Genomic DNA, 20190 nt, shown 5'->3' with positions numbered 1-20190 from the left:
GTAAATTTGGAAAAACGCAACTACAGTTAATAAACAGACCTTTCCCTGAGAAAAACATGTTGACCAACTGTCACCTCCTCTTTTCTCATTCAAACTTTCCTTGACTTTCTCTGCTGAAACCTGGCAATTGGCTTTGTCATTTCAATTGATGTGAAACAAAACACATTTAATGTTGACAAGTAGTAATCCATTATGTTATGATGCACCATTCAAGAAGATTCAATTCAGTGGTTTTTTTTCAAAAGTTGGAGTGTCCACATTACTTCCAACATCAAAGGTGGCTGCAGAGTACTTTGATTAGATGACAGAGCTGCAAGACACCACCGCAGAAAGCAATAAAAGAAAACAAAATGCAGTAGTAGTGGTTAGTAGCGAGTGCAAATCTTTTACATACTGCAGTATGTATTATAATGTATCAGAATGCCTAAAAAATGAAAAAGCCCAATTTTATGCTTTTTTATCCCACAGTAATAGCTTAGTGTATGCTTATCAATAATGCACTTCAGATTTTTGGTGCATAGAAGCAAAAGGCTGCCTTACACTTGGCTCTTGGAATAGATAATACACCAAAGTTTAAGGACTGAAGATTACAAATGGAAAGGTGAAGGTGAAAGATACTGCAAAATATAAGTGGGAGCAAGATTATTCAAGCTTTATATATTATTAAGAGTATTTTAAAATCAGTTCTGAAGGAAACAGGCAGCCAATGTATCATGAAATCTGCTTAATCAATTTTAGAGTCACAGGAAAGGTGCAGTATATCGTGGTACTACTGAATGCAGATCTAGGAACTGGCCTTGGACAGGTTGGCAGTCAAGAAAAATTGATTCTTACATTTTGAAGTTACACTAAAAGCCGCAATAACCAGACTTACACACAAAGTTCGACTAATTACATGTCCAAAGAGGAGTATAAGCACCAGTTAAGATTTGGCCATACCAAGCCATACTTACCTCACAGACATTAATCTCCCCATGCACAATTCTCCAATCAACAATAAATAAAAGAAGATAGATAAACAATGAAAGAAATAAAGAGTGGCATGGACAGCCTCCCCTGTCCTAACTATATACCATATATATGCTATTATTTACAAACTGAATAATAAACAACAAGCCACACACAGCGTGCTAGATTAAGCACATTCACTGTAAGAATGATACATGGATGAATGCCAGGAAATTCTAGAAAACAAACAACCAGTCATGCGTACCAATCTACAGTTCCAATCACATTGTCAAGTTTGCGGACGATACAATCGTGGTTGGCCTCATCACCAATAATGACGAAGCCAACTATAGAAACGAGGTGATCCAATTGGTCCAGTGGTGTAAAGACAACAATCTCTTTCTGAACGTGGGTAAGACCAAAGAGATTGTGGTCGATTTCAAGGGAGGTCATTCACAGCACCCCTCCCCACCACTGACCATCGATGGTGTAGCTGTAGAAAGGGTGAGTAGCACCAAGTTCCTGAGGATGTACATCTCCGATGACCTCTCCTGGTCAGATAACACCATATCACTGGCCAAGAAAGCTCAAACCCTGCCTCTACTTCCTAAGCAAACTGAAGAGAGCACAAATTCCACCCTCTATCATATGCTCTTTCTACCAGGGAACAATCGAGAGCATTCTCACCAGCTGCATCCCTGTGTGGTATGGAGGCTGCACTGCCTCCTGTAGGAAGTCCCTGCAACGCATAGTGGAGGCGACCAGTAAGATCATTGGTGCCCCACTACCCTCCTTCAAGGACTTTTTTCACACCTGCTTCACCCGTAGAGCCATTAGCATTGCTGGGGACTCTTCCCACCCCTTACATTCCCTCTTCAGCCTCCTCCCCTCAGGGAAGAGGTACCGGAGCCTCCGGGCCCACAACAACAAAACACTGTCAAACAGCTTCATCCACCAAGCTGTCAGGATGCTGAACTCTGTCCACTATCTTCCCCCCTTGCCCCCAGCTCCTGGACCGTAATACGAGTAATTTTTTACCAAGTACCCTGCTTCAGCTTCAGATATAAACACTCAATATTACATCTGCTGCTAACTGTCTGTTTTTCTGCACATCTCATAAGCTACTCTATAATACACCTTCTCACTTTTTACTGTAAGTGGCTTTTGCACTACTGATTATTGCACATTGTACTTAGATTTACTTTACAAGTCCTAATTTTACTTATCTTATATGTTATACTTACTGTATATACTTTTTTATACTTTATATTTTCTTGTACTACGAAGATGAGAGAGAAACAGTATTTCCATTCATCTGTATGTTCTGTACATATACTGAATTGACAATAAAAGCATATTTGATTTGATTTGACTTGAAAAGAATGCCAAAAGAATCTCACTGGTGAGTCCAAAAAATAGCAGATAGTTGTGGGAAGTGAATCAACAATGACCAAACGCCTTGCTGTTACGTACAATCTAGATGAGAAGTTTTGACTGATTTCCAATTTTTTGGCTTATGATAATGACATTTGAATATCAGGGATGAATGAAGAAGGTCAATGTGCAGAAATTATTGTTCTCTTGACTGAAATCACTGGTCATTTTTAAATTATGTATCACTGAACAAAATGGGTAGAATGACAGGAAATTTCTCCACCAAAGTGTACATTTTTCAAATATTTCATTCATGACCTTGAGGTACACTTATATGATTTTTTTTGTTCTTTTTCATACAAATAAAAGACACTTAAATAACAAACCAAACACATTTCCATGTACCTACAAATCAAATGCAGATGTTAGCGCGATAACATATGCAAGACTGGCCACAGTTTCTTTATATTCCAAGTGATTTGCTATAAAAAGGCCACATGAGGTCTAACTGCCACATAATGTTTGAAAAAACAATATTCATATCTCCGTTTGATGGCCATGGTTAGAGCAATGTTATCTACTCAGTTTTTACAATTTTTGTAAAGCTATAGGATTGTCCCATGCACTTTTTACTGTAAATCAGCTTAACAGCTATTTGAGATTTAATTCAGCAAATAAAAACAAGATCTCTTGGAGAAAAAAGACATGGTCAAAAGGTCTAGAAGGAGGTCAAAATACCAGGGGCCTCATGTATAACGCCGTGCATAGAACTCACACTATAATATGGCATAAGCACAAAAGCGGGAATGTGCGTATGCACAGAAAAATCCAGATGCATAAATCTGTATGTACACCAACTTCCACGTTCTTCCGCTACATAAATCCCAGTCAGCATGAAAAGTAAAGAACGTGCACGCACCTGCTGTCCCGCTCCAACTCGTCCCAGAATTACGCCTCTTTGAACATACAAATCAATATAAATAGCCCTTAAGCTCAGCCTTCTGTGAATAGACAATGGGAAAAGCACAGGGGAAAATATAAGAATTTCAGCAAATACCAAGTGGAGGCAAAGGAAAAACGAACTATTTGTTGGTTTAAACAATGATATAATCAACAAAAGGAAGTTGATCGAGTGACATAGCGTGTCGGAGAAACTCAAAAGCTCAAATTCACAAAGTCACACAGTGCCCGAAATAAAAAAGAAGTCACATATCAAAGTCGCCGTGAAAAGGCAAGTCGTAGCCCACTGTCTGAGTGTCATATGAAAGCTTATTAGGGTACAGACAAAAAAAAAATAGGCACATAGTGGGAAAAAAGCACGAAATGTCAACTTCAATCTTGAATCTCGATTGTTCATGTCTCACGCAAGATTCTTGCTGCGCCATGCGCGACCTTTGATGAAATACTTTATTGTAGCAGTACTGTCTCTTTTAAATGTACTAACCTCCAATTCCTGTCCTTACTTTTCTTTTTCCAAATACCCAATCGCCACATAATCAGCTCTGTAATAGAGGTTAAGCCATCTGTAAGCTTAGAACATCGATTCTTCAAAACTTTTAAGGAACATTGAAATATCTTTGTAGTACATGTTTAATCTATCCATCTATTTTTCCAGTGTTGTTTCAGCACAAGCAGGAATACAGCGCAAGGCAGGAACAATCCGTGAACAGAGCGTCAGTGGCTCACTAGCGCTGCGGCACCATGTCCTGGCATGTTTAATTATTAACAATATAGATTACTGTGGTGTGGTTTGTTTCCTGCCTTGCGCCCTGTGTTGGCTGGGATTGGCTCCAATATAGATTATTTAAATGAAGTTAAAGTTTTATCTGTATAATACAATAAACATATTTAGCTTCATTTCACCTTAAGTATGATATCGTCATCATATGTAAATATGCACTTTATAAAGTGGCTCAGGTTGTGCAATATTATAACTGTAGTGCAAGTTTACAGTGGGGTGATTGTACTTATAAGTACAAACAGTTCTACAAGGAGCAATTGATTGAGTGCGTTTATAGTTCTTGGGATGAAACTGTTTCTGAACCACGAGGTCCGTACAGGAAAGGCTTTGAAATGTTTGCCGTGTGAAAGCAGTTCAATAGACAGCATGGCTGAGGCAGTGTGTGCTTGATGCTGTATACTGATAATTCTCTTTCCAGTCAGCTGCTGTAGATCTTTGATTCCCCACTCAGACACAGTGATATAAATACTCTGAGTGATGCAGTGAAAGTAATATGGAAAAAGATGATCCACTGTGGCAACCCCTAACGGGAGCAGCTGAAAAAAGAAGAAGAAGAAGGTGCAGTGAGAGTAACAACGCTAAAGCAGCTATTGTATTTAGAATATTTTGACCATTCCGTGGACCATTATATTATTACAGGTTAATTACAATCAGATGCATTAAACTAATAAACAATATGGGGTTGATTTCAGTGTATTTATAAAGCCGCGTCAGGGATGTGGATCTGAAAAAGAAAGGATCACCACACAGGAACAGTAGCACTGCTTTGACGCTGGGTGCCTTCAGTCTGTAAAAACCAAGCAGAGAACTTGCATATGCCAGAGTATGAGGTACCGTGGAAATGTGGGTGGCTTCATGCCAAGTTTAGGTTTCATACATCGCGATTTGAATGTGTAAACGTTCTTACGCAACATTTTTGTGTGTATGCACTGTTTATACATGAGGCCCCAGAAGGCCAAACCCAAAACAATTTGTGCTGAAGTTTTCGCCAAACCAGAAATGTGAAAACTCTCACAAAAAGGTCTTTGAAGAATTCACTATGACTTTATTTTTAGAATTATGTGCTAGCAAACATGATGAAAACTAACTTTAAGGCAGCAGTTGTAGTCGCTGTTCCATTCTGCCACCACTTAAGTACAGATTAACACATTTAAAGCAGAAAAAGAAGAAAGCAAAATCTTGCAACATTTACGTGCATTGCAACACATTTATATAGTAGTAGACTAATAAAAACATCTCAATATGTTCCCTCCGCTACTTCTAAAAGTGGAATTTAGCAAATCTATATGTTCCACCTCACACAAAGGAGCAGATACCTGCTGCTGGGATGATGTCCTAATACCTCCCTGCCCCACTCTCCTCATGTAATGGCCCATCTCCTGGTATCTCCTCCAGGCTCTTAAAACTAAGACAGACTAATATACCTAAAGCTTAATTGATTTGGTGTTAGACTATGAATATTCCTTCATTTTTCATTTTTTATGCAGTGTAGTTGTAAGTGGCAGAGATGTTTCAAGATTTATCCTTCAAGAGTCAGTGGACTACACTTGGGGTAATTTTTATGATTCCTTCATCACATTTAGTTCTTCATCAAGAACTAAATGAAAAACAACACAAAAGTCCAAAACAGTAGTTACTGTTCAGAATTAATTTTCTGTTTTTTACTGCTGTTTGAGCACTAATTGTCTCATTAAGGTCTTACATTCGTTTGAATGAACATTTTTACATTTCACTGTGCATGCCACCTTCCTTGAAGGTGTAATCGTACAGATGTCACATTCCAGAGAGGTGACTGACACATTGCTTGGCAATGCAACACAATCTGGAGAATAATAAAAAAAAGAGCAAGAAATAACAATTAATGGCATTAAAACAAAATGAAGATTTTATTAATATGTCCCAGGCAATGATTTAGTCATAATAGTGATATGCAATAATCATAAATGGAAACAAAACCTTACTGGCACACTGAAGCCAAAATACACACAGTACTCTAACCAATCACTCATCCCACGCAGTCATAATAATAACAGGAAATCTGCATCATGGAGCACTTACATATACAGTAAATACAATCTTAATAATATACAGTGATCTTGTACCTGGCAGTCTTGTTTGAAGTACACTATGACTTTTGACTGAATAATTGCAGTTTCTTTAATACACTGCAGTTGCTGATAACTGACAGAAGGAGAGGGAAAGAATGAGTGACAGAAAACCACCAGAAAAATTATTTGATTTATATATATTTATATTTATTTGATTATTATTTAGTACTGCTAGACATCAGCCATACATGTAAGTGTAATGCCTGAAACAATGTGATCGTCCTTACGAGATGATACAGATGGCAGTTAAATAGCCAAATCTTATCTTTAACTGCCATGATTAAAGTAAAATGAACATTGCCACACTGATTATAGAAATGTCCAGAAAGAAAATATCCTGGGCATCAGACTTGTCAGTGTTACTCTTTCCTAATTCCAGCTAGCTGGGTTCACATCCTGTGCCCAACCTTATCAGGCTCAAATAGTGTTGATGCATAGTTTCTTTGGATTCCGATTGCACCTTTACTGATTTCATTATAGCCGGTTAAATTCAATAAAAGTCAGTGAGTCCAAATTATAAAAATGCATTGAAGAATATATTGATGTAAGTTAAATACTGGACAGATAAATATTTATTTGTATCTATCTAAATAGAAGAAAGGTAAGGAGAAAGATTAAAAAAACAATTCATTTAAGCTTTTTTTGTTTCCTATGGGAAGCTGCAATGTTCTGTTATGCTGAATTTCAATTAAATGTATTTAAAAAGACCAGAATCCATCACTGACAAAGATACACAGTCTCACTGGTTAAGTTATGTCCAAATACAGGGTGACACAGAAAAACCCAATAAAAATAGAAGAAATCTAACAAAAAAAAAACTTATTGACAGCAATTGAACCACTACAACTTGCCTTTTAAGAGACAGTAATCCAAATTATCAATGTCTGAAAATTACGTCCTGTAGATGGCGTCCTCCTGTACATATGCATTCTTCCAATCTGCTGTTGAGGTTCCCCATTGATCGCGGCAACATTGATCTCAGCTGGGATACCACGAATTTTGTCTTGAATTCTTTGTTTCAATTCATTCAGTGTCCTTGTCTGAGTTGTGTAGACCCGACTCTTAAGGTAGCCCCACAAGAAAAAATCACAAACAGACAAATCCGGTGATCTTGAGGGCCAAGGAATGTCACCGAATCTTGAGATGACACGGTTACCAAACAATTCTCGCACTGCTGCCATTGATTGCCTTGCAATTGATTACTAAATTACTAAATGGCTTGATTACTAAATTACTAAATGGCGAGATTGTTTACAGCTCAAGGTCCCTGTTCCACAGTGCTGCCAACTGTACATGGCTGCCACTACGCATTTCAAAAGTTCCCATTTTTCTGTGTCACCCTGTACATCTAAATATGTCTAAATTCTAAGTTGTGATATGATACCAATCCATCTGTACATTGTGATCTGTAGCCAGAATAGGGAGCATGTTGCGGAGACCCTGGAGAGGTGGAGATATGCTCTAGAGAGGAGAGGAATGAAGGTCAGTAGGAACAAGACAGAATACATGTGTGTCAATGAGAGGGATGTCAGTGGAATGGTGAGGATGCAGGGAGTACACTTGGCAAAGGTGGATGAGTTTAAATACTTGGGATCAACAGTACAGAGTAATGGGGATTGTGGAAGAAAGGTGAAGAAGACAGTGCTGGCAGAGTGGAATGGGTGGAGAAGAGAGTCAGGAGTAATTTGTGACAAACGGGTATCAGCAAAGAGTGAATGGGAAGGTCTACAGGACGGTAGTGAGACCAGCTATGTTATATGGGTTGGAGATGGTGGCACTGAACAGAAAGCAGGAGACAGAGCTGGAGGTGGTAGAGTTAAAGATACTAAGATTTGCACTGTGTGTGATGAGGATGGATAGGATTAGAAATGAGTACATTAGAGGGTCAGCTCAAGTTGGATGGTTGGGAGACAAAGTCAGAAAGGCGAGATTGCGTTGGTTTGGACATGTGCAGAGGAGAGATGCTGAGTATATTGGGAGAAGGATGCTAAGGATAGAGCTGCCAGGGAAAATGAAAAGAGGAAGGCCTAAGAGAAGGTTTATGGATGTGGTGAGAGACGACATGCAGGTGATGGGTGTGACAGAGCAAGAGGACAGAAAGATATGGAAGAAGATGATCCGCTGTGGCAACCACTAATGGGAGCAACCGAAAGCAGAAGAAGAAGACACCTTAATCTATGTCTGAATACTTAAAGTTACATCTAAAAAGAATTATTCCTTTCAAAATCCATCCCTTACAGAGATTTTTAGTCACAAACTGAAGCAGAAAAACTAAATATGGACTTTTTAAGATACAAATTTTTCATGCCATACTGTATTTAAAAACCTGACTTTTTTTCTAAAAACAATCACGCTTAGTATACTGAACATACAAAATAACTGTTGTGATATGTGCTCAGCTGTGGTAAGTCGATGGTGTTTGCATGAGTGTGTGTGTGTGTGTAACTATTTACAGAGTTAGTGTAGTTTAAACATTAATACAGATGGTGCTTACCTTGAGCATTGTAAAGTGGTATCAGCTGTGAAAGGGCACAGGTCATTGGCAGTGCACCAGGGTGTTTATTTGTGGGGTGCAACACGAGTCAGCTCAGTCGGGACATGAGGAAGAATTCAGATGCGAGGTACCAAGCTGTGAGTGTAAAAGGGAAACATTACTGAAGCTTTTCAGTATGAGAAAAGGGACCTGAGAGAGAAAAAGAGAGACAAGTAAATGGCACATTACCGGAGGGTAATCAGAGGCTGGAGTGTCTGTGGTTTTGCACACATTTGGATCACAGATTTTGAAGGCTTCCATCCAAGTTGGTTACAGTACATAAAGCAGTATGCATAAGGCACACTTAGTAGTTAGAAGGAGCAGAGTGTGGCATCCATTGTGACTGGTGGAAGGGATCCCAAGGGCATATAGGTAGGGGAAGAGGGATGTTAGAGAGTGTCTTCATTTGAGAAAAGGTCTGTATCTAGTGGTTAATGCACTGTGGCATTCATGCACAGCTTGAAGTAAGAACAGGAGGGGGTCCATGCATTTTTAATAATCCCTTAGAGCAGGGCTATTCAAATACAATTTCAGTTGGGACAGATTTTCAAACCAAGAAATTTAGCCGTGCCAGACATTTTCACCAGCCGGTAAACAGCAGGTAATGACAAATTTTAAATCAATACAAATGAATGCAATTAAAAACAAAGAATGTTTATTCATTGTTTCCCTTTTACATTTGGTCACATCTGACACAGTCACATCAAAAATGTATAAAAAACAAAAAAGCTATAACCAAACAGAATCTGAGGTAGTAGCAATACTTTTTTTCTACGTTTGAAATAAAAAAATAAACATTTTGTTCAGATCTGACCCAGGCACATCTTAAAGGGTATAAAATCCAAAAAGTGCACAGTATTAGCAATAACATGGTTTTCTATTTTGAAATATGAGATCCTCCCCCAATATAAATGGGTAATCATGACAGGCAAGGGATTATTTTTTCTTGCATAGAACTTAAACTATTTCATTCACACAATATTAATTACTCAAATGACAAAGGGTAACAACAAAGCCTTTCTTGTTGAAATTGTTTCCCTGCCCCTCCAGACACGAACTACCAATGTTTAAGAGCAAGGCACCACATATGGCATAAAACTGGATTGGCACATGTATTTTAATGATTTGTCTTTGTACAGAGTTCTTAGGTGTCAAGTGATGAATTATAAATTATAATTATTACTAGTATTATTTTTTACTAAATCGTACTTTCCATGTTTCTTTGTTGATGAGCTCCAGTTGAAGACTTTATTGGTAACCAAACATATAAGGCGCACATCAAAACGACTGAAATAACAGCTATCGATACCATTTTAAGAAAGTTTACTGTCTGCCGTCAATCACAGAGCACTCCGGTAAAACGACTGTAATACACCTTCAACCTTAAAACACAGACTTCATCACATCGCTGTGCGTGACAAAACAGTGGGCAGGCGACTGCTATACATATTTACTGACGGACAAGCCAGCATTTTGCATGGAGTATGCGTTAAATCGAAAGAGAAACGGTATGCAATGATGTGTGAACACAAGGAGATTGGTGACAATCACACTTTAGTGTGCTGTCCCAAATCAGAAGGGACAACTGAATTCAACAAGGCACAGATATATTCATAACAGGGGGCCTATATGATGGGCAGATGAATTTCAAATGTTTTGCATGCCCACCTTTTGTTGTGATGACCGGTTGCGTCATATTCAGCCCTTAATTATTCTGGTACAAGCGTAACCAGCCTCTTGCTGAAATTCATGGCTGTCTCTTTAGTAGTGCAGTGTATTTTCCCACATGCATCTCCAAGTTTGACATCATTTTGCCATAACTCCCTCACAACCAGTGTGGGATATAAATTAGCCTTTATACTATACAACAGTGTTTTATACGATATGAAGTGGATGTGCCAGTACGTCACATATGTTAAAAGCACATCTGCTTAACAATAAAAAAGTGGCCTTTTGCATCTGTTACAATATAATAAGCATAAAGTTTCAAAGATTTTATTCACAATGGGCAAACTATGTAGAAATGATAATCACCAAAGCCTATTTTTGATTGCATTTGACACTGTTTTCATTGCAGTCTGGAGCTCTGGTGGGACCACAGGCTGGGAAAGTCGGAGGTTGCTTCATGTGGCCCACAGGCTGCCATTTGAATAGTCCTGCCCCAGAGTTATCTGAAGTGGGGATAATATGGTGAGCTACCACGCTGGCATGATTTGAGGGTTTTTTTTTTCTCCTCATTAAAGTCCTCGGGTGCTTTGCATTACTTGAAAGAGGAAAAGGGGACTCCAAAAGTCCTTTGTGGTTACTTAATGTAGCATGAACAAGGAAGAAGGCAATGGGGGCTTGGATCATTATGTGCCACAACAGAGAAAAGAAGACTAAAACCTGTGGCTTGTAGACAAATGCAATACAAAATCCTTATAAATGAATGGCTGCTAAAAAAAGCCACTGCCATCAGGAAATATTGTTACCATGAAAGGGAGCTTGTGATCTGCAACAATCTTTAGGTAGGTACTACATGTGAAAGTAATATCCACATGAACGCCAGGACTCAAGATTTCCTAGAGGAACATTGCCCAGAGCACCACAATGCCTCTGTCAACTAGCCTTTTTTCTATAGTAAATCCTGCTGTCATCTCTTACCCAGCTAAAAGTGATCCACATGATCTAAAAGAAAACAAGATTCATCACACAAGGCCACGTTCTTCCATTGAACCAAGCTCCACTTGTGACACTTACTTGTCCATTATAGGTGCTTTCAGCAGTGGACAGGGGTCAGCATGGGCAGTCTGACTGGTCTGTGGATATGAAGCACCATACACATGAAGCTGTGGTGGACTGTGTGTTCTGACATCTTTGTGTCATGGCCAACATTCAATTTTTCAACAATCTGTAATAAAATAGTTCTTCTGTGGTGTTCTGTGTTAGGGATACCTTTGCTCGCCAAGCACATCAATGAGCCTGGGCATCCATAACCCTGTCACTGGTTTACTAGTTGTCCGTCCTTGGACCACTTTTGGTAGATATTAAGTACTCCATAACAAGAACACCCAACAAAACCTTCTGTTTTGGGGATGCTGTGACCCAGTTGTTCAGCCATCACATTTTGGATCTTGTCACTTAGATCCTTTACGCTTGCTTGTTTTTTTCTGCTTCATACATATCATCTTCAAGAACTGAGTGTTCGATTGCTGTCTAATACAGTATATTCCACCCTTTGACAGGTGCCATTGTAATGATATAATAATCTATGTTATTCACTTCAACTCTAAGTGATTTTAATGTTGTTGCTGATTGGTGTATAATCTGTAACTAAGGAACTGGAAAAGTACTGAATGAAGTCAGCATGAACCCCCCGGGTTGTATAATTCTTTGTATTGCTTATGTTTGCTGCTATCAATTATAACGCAAACAAGTATGATTTTTAATTAAAAGCTTTAAGTCAGTATGCTTGATTGATTACTAGGGCTGCCTGGTGCTATGATTGATCATTCCTTATCTAGCTACGGCCCTTTAAGGGTACAAAGGATGCTCTTGTGAAGCCCTCTATTTGTAGTAAACTGGGTTGAGGTAGATGAGTAAAAAAAAAAGATTGTCCCAGTCAACAAACTGATAGAATACAGTAGAGTAGAATATGTGGGGTACAAACCAGACAGTGAGACACGTAAGAGGTACAGTAAGAGCTACCAGCAATATAGCTGGTTTTGACAGTTCCTCCTAATGGGCAAGAAAAAAACTTAAGAGGTTAGTGAACATCTTTTGTGTTTGGTGATCTAATAACATGATAAACAAGCTAAAAGCTGCAATAATTTATGCAAGACTATTTTATTTTACCAGAATGCTTTCCAAATGAGAGCTGGCTAAACCTTTTTACAAGTAAAACAATAAGCAGCATGTAAAATTGAAGAAGTGCACTATGGTTTAAATAATACTATGTCTGATTCAGAAGTTTATTAATGTTCAAACATGAAACCATTCAAAATGGTTAACTCTTACCAGGTTTCACTCCTTCCACCCACCTGTTGCTGATGTTCTATGAGTATGGAAAAGGCACTATATAAATAAAATGTATTATTATTATTATTATTATTATTATTATTATTATTATTATTATGTGCTTTCAAGTATGACCATAATTGTATTATTTCAACCTGCTGATTTCAAAAGCTCTGAATTACCTATCATGATTAACCTGCAATTGCTGAGCGCTTTGAGTAGTGAGAAGAGCACTATATAAATGCAAAGAATTATTATTGTTATTATTATATTATAATTTTATTTGAACAAAATGTAACTTTTTTCATACCATTTAACAAAGTGTTCTTACCATATCATGTGTTACTTATTTAAGCAAATAATTCAGGGAGTGTCCTTTACACTGCATCTCTGGACAGCTATTTCCTAATATTAATATTAATCATATTAGTGTTCAGAAATTATAAAAATGATCTACAGGTAAATGAATCTGACTGCAATCTGCCAATGCCTTTTCCTTTTATAATTTTTTTTTTCTTCAAGACTTTGTAGAAGTTAGTCTTTTTAGCGTATAGGCTGCATTATACAAGGTGACAATACTGTAGCACTGCTCGACAGGTAAATTAATTAAGCAGTAAGATTCTTAGTGAGGCAACCAACAGAATAATAGTGTAAATTGCTGTTAATTGTTTTTATGTAATATATTCCATTTGTTAAGTGCATTAGTGGGGATAAGGAGTGTAGGTGGTTCTTTGTCTTTTCTGCATCTTTTGTCTGTGGCCCAGCAAAGTCGAACTGCTTCCATTAAAAGAAAAAGGATTGTAAAGCTACATTTTTATGTGAATTTTTACAAAGTAAGCAAATAAACAAACAAAATGAATTCCATATTTGTATTATGGGCTCACTTTTACACAGTGCGTCCAATTTACGATACAATTTTACACTAGAAAAATGACATTTTATCTCATTATAATATTGTCATATTTTTTAATTTTAACTTAAAGTCACTTCACAGCTTACCGTATGACATTCAACCCTTCAGAAAGGAAACAGAAATGTTATTAACCCAAAGTAGTCAGTTGTGGACGGATTGTCAGATCATTTAAATTGTGACCTTTGTAATAACAATAGCATGATCTCATTAACATTCTCCAGCCATAATATTGGAAACCTAATACTGAGAAACGTTAATGACGTGTGGCACTAATACAATAATATTTCTTCCTCTCTAATGAAGGCTACATTGATTATAGAGAATTAAAATAAAAATGCTTGCAGGGCATTGACAGTCAACAGGTAATAAAACACACAGGAAGACATCCTGCACTGCAGCTCCTGCTGTCTTGGCCCTGAAAAGGATGACTGATTTAGGATAATGATAATTAGATAAACATTGTAGACCATGCCAAGTCTTAAATTTAGATGAATAAATTAGATAAACTGTCATTATATTGATAATGTAAATGAATCAACCTTTGTTATATTTATAGTGCGTATAAAAACACTATTTAGATAACTTAAAAGAGCTAAAAAGAAATACAAAATATTTGATACACATTAAATATAATTAATATGCTAACATTTGGCAAAGCAATCATTCGCAAATTTGGCAAAAGATGCACACTATTTCCGAAAGTACCAGTAGGAATCTAAATATAAGTGAGACCGTCCATCCATTGATTCATTTGCTACCTTCTGTATCCAGTTGAGATCCACCCAGCGGGAATCCCTGTTCTAGCAGCATTGAGTGCAGGGCAGGAGCCAAACCTTGATATGGTGCTTGACGAATTAATGGGTTTGCTTTTTAATCATATTCATGACTTTGCATGAATGAGAATGTTCTGAAAAATGAAACTGTATGACAGGAATAGGGAGTGAATATTTCAGAGCTGAAGCAAAGTTTCCGTCAGATCACGGGGTATAGAATGGATACTGTACTCAGCAACAAACCAAGGCTTTAAACAGTGTAGATAAGACGTTGAATTTTCAGCAAGGTTAGAAGTTTGCTTCATAAAAGAACGTGTGAAACTATTGTCATTTATGAGATTCACGCCTTTTTTACACCCTAAAATTTTATCTCATCTACAACCCTTTTTCTATATGCAAAAGCAATGGAAAATGTTTACTGGTGTGTGCATGATCGGAATAGCAAGACTACACTCAATTTTGCCCTTTGTCTTATCCATAATCATAATTGTGCTGGCGTAGGACCACCATATACTTGTTTTTTTCTAATTCACCCCATTTCCCTTATTAACACTCCCTAAAAGTAGAATTTGTCCAACATTCAGAGATGTTGCTGTTGCGGTGGTTGACTATAATACTATATACAACTATAATAGAAGTAGTCAGTGGCTTTGGTTTGGGTGGCTTTGAATGATCTTGGTTACCCAGGACCTAATTTTCCCAACCACACATCCCTCTCCAAAAATGCACTGTTTGATTTTTAGATCCATGTGTGACTTGTGTGAAATTCCACACCTTCAATACCCCCCAAGCGTTTTGATCTGATATCCATGTACAACTCATGTGAAACTCAAAGAGGCTTTTCAATCTGACAACCATGTGCAACGCCAAAGCCTCTCTTCAATCTAACATCTGTGGACTCCTCACATGAGCTTTGTAGACTCCATGGTTTGGCTATCACTTTTCAACTTTTGCCTAGGACAGCAAAAACACCACAGTCAGCATTGCTATGATTGAACACAGGACTTTGTATTGTCCGTATTGCATTTCCAAAAGACACTGCTCTCCAACCTTTACTTTCATCTGAACACATTTTTGGATAAATTTACAAGACAAAAAGGACTGTACCATGTTACCAAACACACAGGGTACACTATTCCTTGCTTTCCACACTAAGAAATTTTGAAAACGCCCAAAAAAGTATTTTTGGTGATTTTAATGTTTTCATGATTACAGAATCACATGCAAAACTAAATTTGTAATGAATTTCACAGAAACGAAACCCGGCTGTTTCATTAGCTGAATGTCTGCATTAGGCGGACTTGCAGTGCAAGGCACTGTCTGTGTTCTGTAAGGGTTTTCTATTTTTTTTCCTCAAATTTAAGCTCTTATACCAGGAGGACATTTTTCAGCAATTTCCGCCTGAGGAGGGCACCCCAAAAGTGTTTGGACTCGTTTTGCTCAGAACAGTCTACTGTAAGTACTCAAATGCCATTTTTGGGTCTTTGCTGGTATTTTGCTAACTAAAATGCAAGAATGCACAGAAAAATTAACAGTGTTTACGTTTTTCATGCTATAGTTCGTATATGATAGCTCAGCTAGTTCATCATATTGTTTGCATTCTACTGGTTGAGACCATTAATTGACTAACAGAATAGTTATTACAATTTTTTTTTTAATTTTGTGATAATTTATGAAATGTGACACTTAGATTTCATATCAAAATAAAATTAAACCGTAAAAATTTTAGCAAGTTGATAACTAGGATTGAGAATTCGACATCTGCAGTTTTTAAATGACGTATTGTTGGTGATGGTGTGTGACACAGTTCATGTGTAGAACGTAATGCAGGCCTGGTAGTAAGCTAAGCTGAGTGTAAAAAATGTAACTTCAATTTCTCAGTTCATTCTTGTATAGTGCTTTTTATTGAATACAAGCAGGGAGTGCTAATGCAAATGTACAGCTATCATAGCAAAAAGATCTCAAACCTTACAAAATTAAGCTACTGTGGTGAGTGGCTGGGGGTGGTACCCAGTTGGGATGCCCAGAAGGACCGGAGGAGGGCTTACGCCTCCTCCAGACCATGAGGGGGTGACCGCCCTGGTGGCTTTTGGGGATCACGGGAATGGAGTTTGGAAGCTCAACCCTATAGAGGCCCATGGTCACCGCCGGGGGCGCCCTAATGCCTGAATACCCAGAAGTGCTGGAGGGGAAAGAAGACCAGGGACACTCGGAGTGCTTCCGGGTGCACAGCCGGTTCTTCTGCCATACTGGGGAGTGCTGGTGGAAGCTAATTGGGAGGCACCTGGAGCACATCCGGGTGTGTATAAAAGAGGCCGCCTCCCTCCATTCGTTGGCTTGAGTCGGGAGTGGAGAAGGACGGAGCTTGGGAGGAGAGGAAAGGAGGCGGCCTGAAGAGAGAGGCATCATTGTGTATAGAAGCCTGGAGAAGTTTTGGGGTTGTGAGTGCACCTTGTAAATATTAATAATTGTAAATAAACGTGTGTGGGTTTGAACCAACAATGTCTGCCTGTCTGTGTCTGGGCTGAGCTCCACACTACATAAACAACAGAACAGAAATGACTCTCAATGGTGAAATACGTACAAAGTTTTACTAACACAAAATCCTCTTAACAAACTGTCATGTGAGACAAAGTTGCTTGACAATCCAAGAGCTGAAAACAAAACTCCAGGCAACAACAATCCTGAGGAAGAAAGTTAAACGTTTTACTGACCTAAACTAACAGGGCCTTGTACCTTTTCTTTAATTTCAGAAGTAAATGCTTAAGTCTACAACTGTATAAAGTGATTTAAAATAAGAGGATTTGGTGTTGTGTAGGTAATTGTTGCATCTAGGATTTCACATACGTTGATGGCTTACAGGAGGTGCATGATGATTATTTTGCAATTAGACTTCAAGATTTTGCTGTTTCTTGGGTTGGAGTTAGAATACTGCCACAAGTTTTTAAGCACAAGGTAAGTTTTGAACACATTTTGTAATTGGCACTTTCATTTTGAATGTGAATAATGCACTTGACAAGTGTTTTGTGGTCACTTGATTTTTGACATTGTCCATGCGTGGCTTTACTGCCCAATTTGTAAGAGTGATTTACATTGTAAGTGTATTTTGACAGTGCAGATTACATTTTGATCACACTTCATGTTATGAGTTACATTTTGAATGTATTTTTTAAGTGGAACTTACATTTTGAGAAAGCATGATCTGTTTGACAAAGCTGTGCACTCCACCCATGGTTGCTTCTTTGCTTGCTACAGAGACAGGCACCAGCTATACACCTTTAAAAACGTGTTACGAATCTTCCTTAGTCTTGCTTGACCATTGCAACTTGGTGAGGTGACAGAACAGAATCAGCGCAGAATCAATCATTGGATGCAACACTGGCAGCAAACTGGCAAAAAAGCCAAACTTTTACAAAGTTTTGAGTCTTGAACTGTGGAGTTGCTGGAGTAAATGACTTGTGTTTCCGTTTGCAGGTGGGAAAGGAGGTGTGTCACAATATTGGCTGTTAGTAATGACACCTACCATTGGCTCTAAGCGTAAAGTCCTGCTCTTGCTTCTCTCCATCTGTGCACAGATCATTTGCCCAGTAACGCTATGCAAAAACACTGCTAAAAATCATGTGACCTTAAAACTTTACAAAGCAAAAACAAATTCAAAGCATTAAATAAAAAATACAAAAAAGACTAATTTCAAAAATAGAATGTAAAGAATACAAAATTCAAAAACAAAGACCAAACTTTAAAAATATAAAGAAGAAAAAGAAATACATAAAAACACAAAGAGTCAAGAGTCATGAATCCCTGGAAAGGTACAAGTGTACAGTTGTTTAGAGATATTTGCTGAGAGAAAAGAAAGCCGAAGATGGAAGGCATGGTTAGGGATTAGGAAAAAATCACAGTCAGGGAAAGATAATAAGTTTAGAAATAAAAAATAAAAAAAAAACTAAATTGATACTCAAAACCAGTGCAAACATGAGAATAATGTCAAAAAACAAAATAGGTTTATATGCAGAAGTCCTTGCGCTGTCTTGGGTTTCTTTACTGTGACAATTTGTTTTATAGTGAAAGTGTTAATGAAACACACTTTACCTCCTGCGATTCTTTTCTTATTGGTGGACAAGTTAATCATAGAAATACCTACAAATTGTTCCTGAACTTATTCACTTAGTTTTAGATGCATACCCCTGACCCCATAATACTTACTTCTGGAATCCTTAACAAGGGTAGGCTGCCAGCTACTGAGATTGATTTTGCCTCTCAGTTTTTCACTTCTGAAAGAATTCTCCACTGACCCTCTGAGCACCTTAACGATGGCTGAGACCAATCTCGCTCTCAATTTACCCCCCATTGCAAGGGCTGAACCTCTAAATAACTTAATAAAGGCACACTGCAGGTTGCTGGGAGCAGCACAGTCCACTACCTCTGAAATGATTTAACTAGAACGAGCAGAGCTTGTTATATTACTGAATCTCTTAACACTTATGACCTCAGTTAGGATCCTACAGAACTGGATAAGTATCTCCATGTTACATACCATAGAACCTCAGACCTTTCGGTGATTGCTAGTATCGCAGTAAATTACAAGATAGTTTCAGATGGTTAATAAAAAATATATACAGTGTATATATATAATTCTAAAATTACGTTTATTTGTTATTTGGTGAAATAAGCTCACTTAGAAGCAGGGAAACGTTTCTATGACCCATTTGCGAACCAATGATGGCAACCCCTGACCCACCAATGGTGTGGTCTTACATGAACCTGGTGTTAAGAGAGAGAGACTTGAAGATAGGTTTGTGCTACACCATGCCGACAGTTACAGTATGCCTTCTAGTGACCCACACCAGACCCAAAGAGCCCCAATTACAATGACCTATACACTTTGTAACCAACATACTGCCAATCTGACATACGGTCAAATGTCCCATCCCAAATGGAGTCGTAAGTAGGTGCATGCCTGTAAAATCCGTAAACAATTAAAAGAAGCATTGTTTTGATTTTGTGGGCCAGGGGTTTTCCAATTCTTCTCTTTCTTTCAAAACCTTTTGTATATTAAATCCTTGACCCCTGTTTCCTAGGCCTGCTTTTCCAGTTTGGGGTTAGGTTCATGCTGCAGCCTGGGTCACATAGGAGTGTTAAGGCCTACTTTTAGAGGCAAACCTTATTTTGAGTTTAGAGAGCTAGGCAGATCTTAACACATGGGACACAGCTGAAGAGTGCTTTTAAATATGCTAATTTAATGAGTACAGGAAAAGGCTATTCAACTGTGCAGAATGCTTTAAAACACTCAACTACACTAATGTTAGCCTGAAAAGGCCTGCTCACAAAAAGGTAGGGCAGTGTGCTGCTTTGTTTCCTAATCCAGTTTAAGTTTAGAAAAATACTGAAAAATGTAATTTAACTGCAAAGATGTTTTGCTTATTAGAATATGCCAAGTTCAGTTAATTTTTAATTGAGCTTCTTTTGATTTTTTTTTAAATGCCATTCCATTTGAACAGTTTCTAGTTTTGTTATTGTGCCAGGTCTTCTTCTTATAAACATGCTGTCATGTTATTGCATTCCACTGCTTAAATGGGTTCAGTTTAGCAAATAAATTATTCTTGCTATCTTTCTTAGCAGAACTCTAATGAAATACTGTAAATCCATCTTATAATGGATGGCAGTGTAAATGGTACAAATATGATATATTTTTACATGTTAACAAAAGTTAATGCCATGAATGGTGTTTTGCAGATAACAAATTGATTGTATAAATCAAAATGTTTTTCGGTTTGGTGTAGCTATCCAACTTCATAAAGTTTTTT

At 37.9% G+C, this 20190-nt stretch overlaps 1 long non-coding RNA gene across 2 annotated transcripts in view; it reads right to left on the bottom strand.

Moving 5' to 3' along the window:
* The window catches only part of LOC120526826, a 152606-nt gene that overhangs the window by 33482 nt on the left and 98934 nt on the right, over positions 1-20190 (bottom strand). Inside the window, exons 2-3 of one of the 2 annotated variants that reach the window (XR_005633178.1) lie at positions 8666-8800; positions 3286-3323 (exon numbers count right to left, since the gene is read on the bottom strand). This is a non-coding gene — a long non-coding RNA (uncharacterized LOC120526826). Of the gene's footprint in view, positions 1-3285; positions 3324-8665; positions 8801-20190 lie in introns of those variants that run through there. The other variant, XR_005633179.1, reaches the window with a different exon arrangement.

The sequence above is a fragment of the Polypterus senegalus genome, chromosome 3 (assembly GCF_016835505.1).
Source record: "Polypterus senegalus isolate Bchr_013 chromosome 3, ASM1683550v1, whole genome shotgun sequence".
Lineage (NCBI taxonomy): Eukaryota > Metazoa > Chordata > Cladistia > Polypteriformes > Polypteridae > Polypterus > Polypterus senegalus.
Note: the sequence above shows the minus strand (reverse complement) of the source record. Positions and strands in the feature narration are given on the sequence as shown.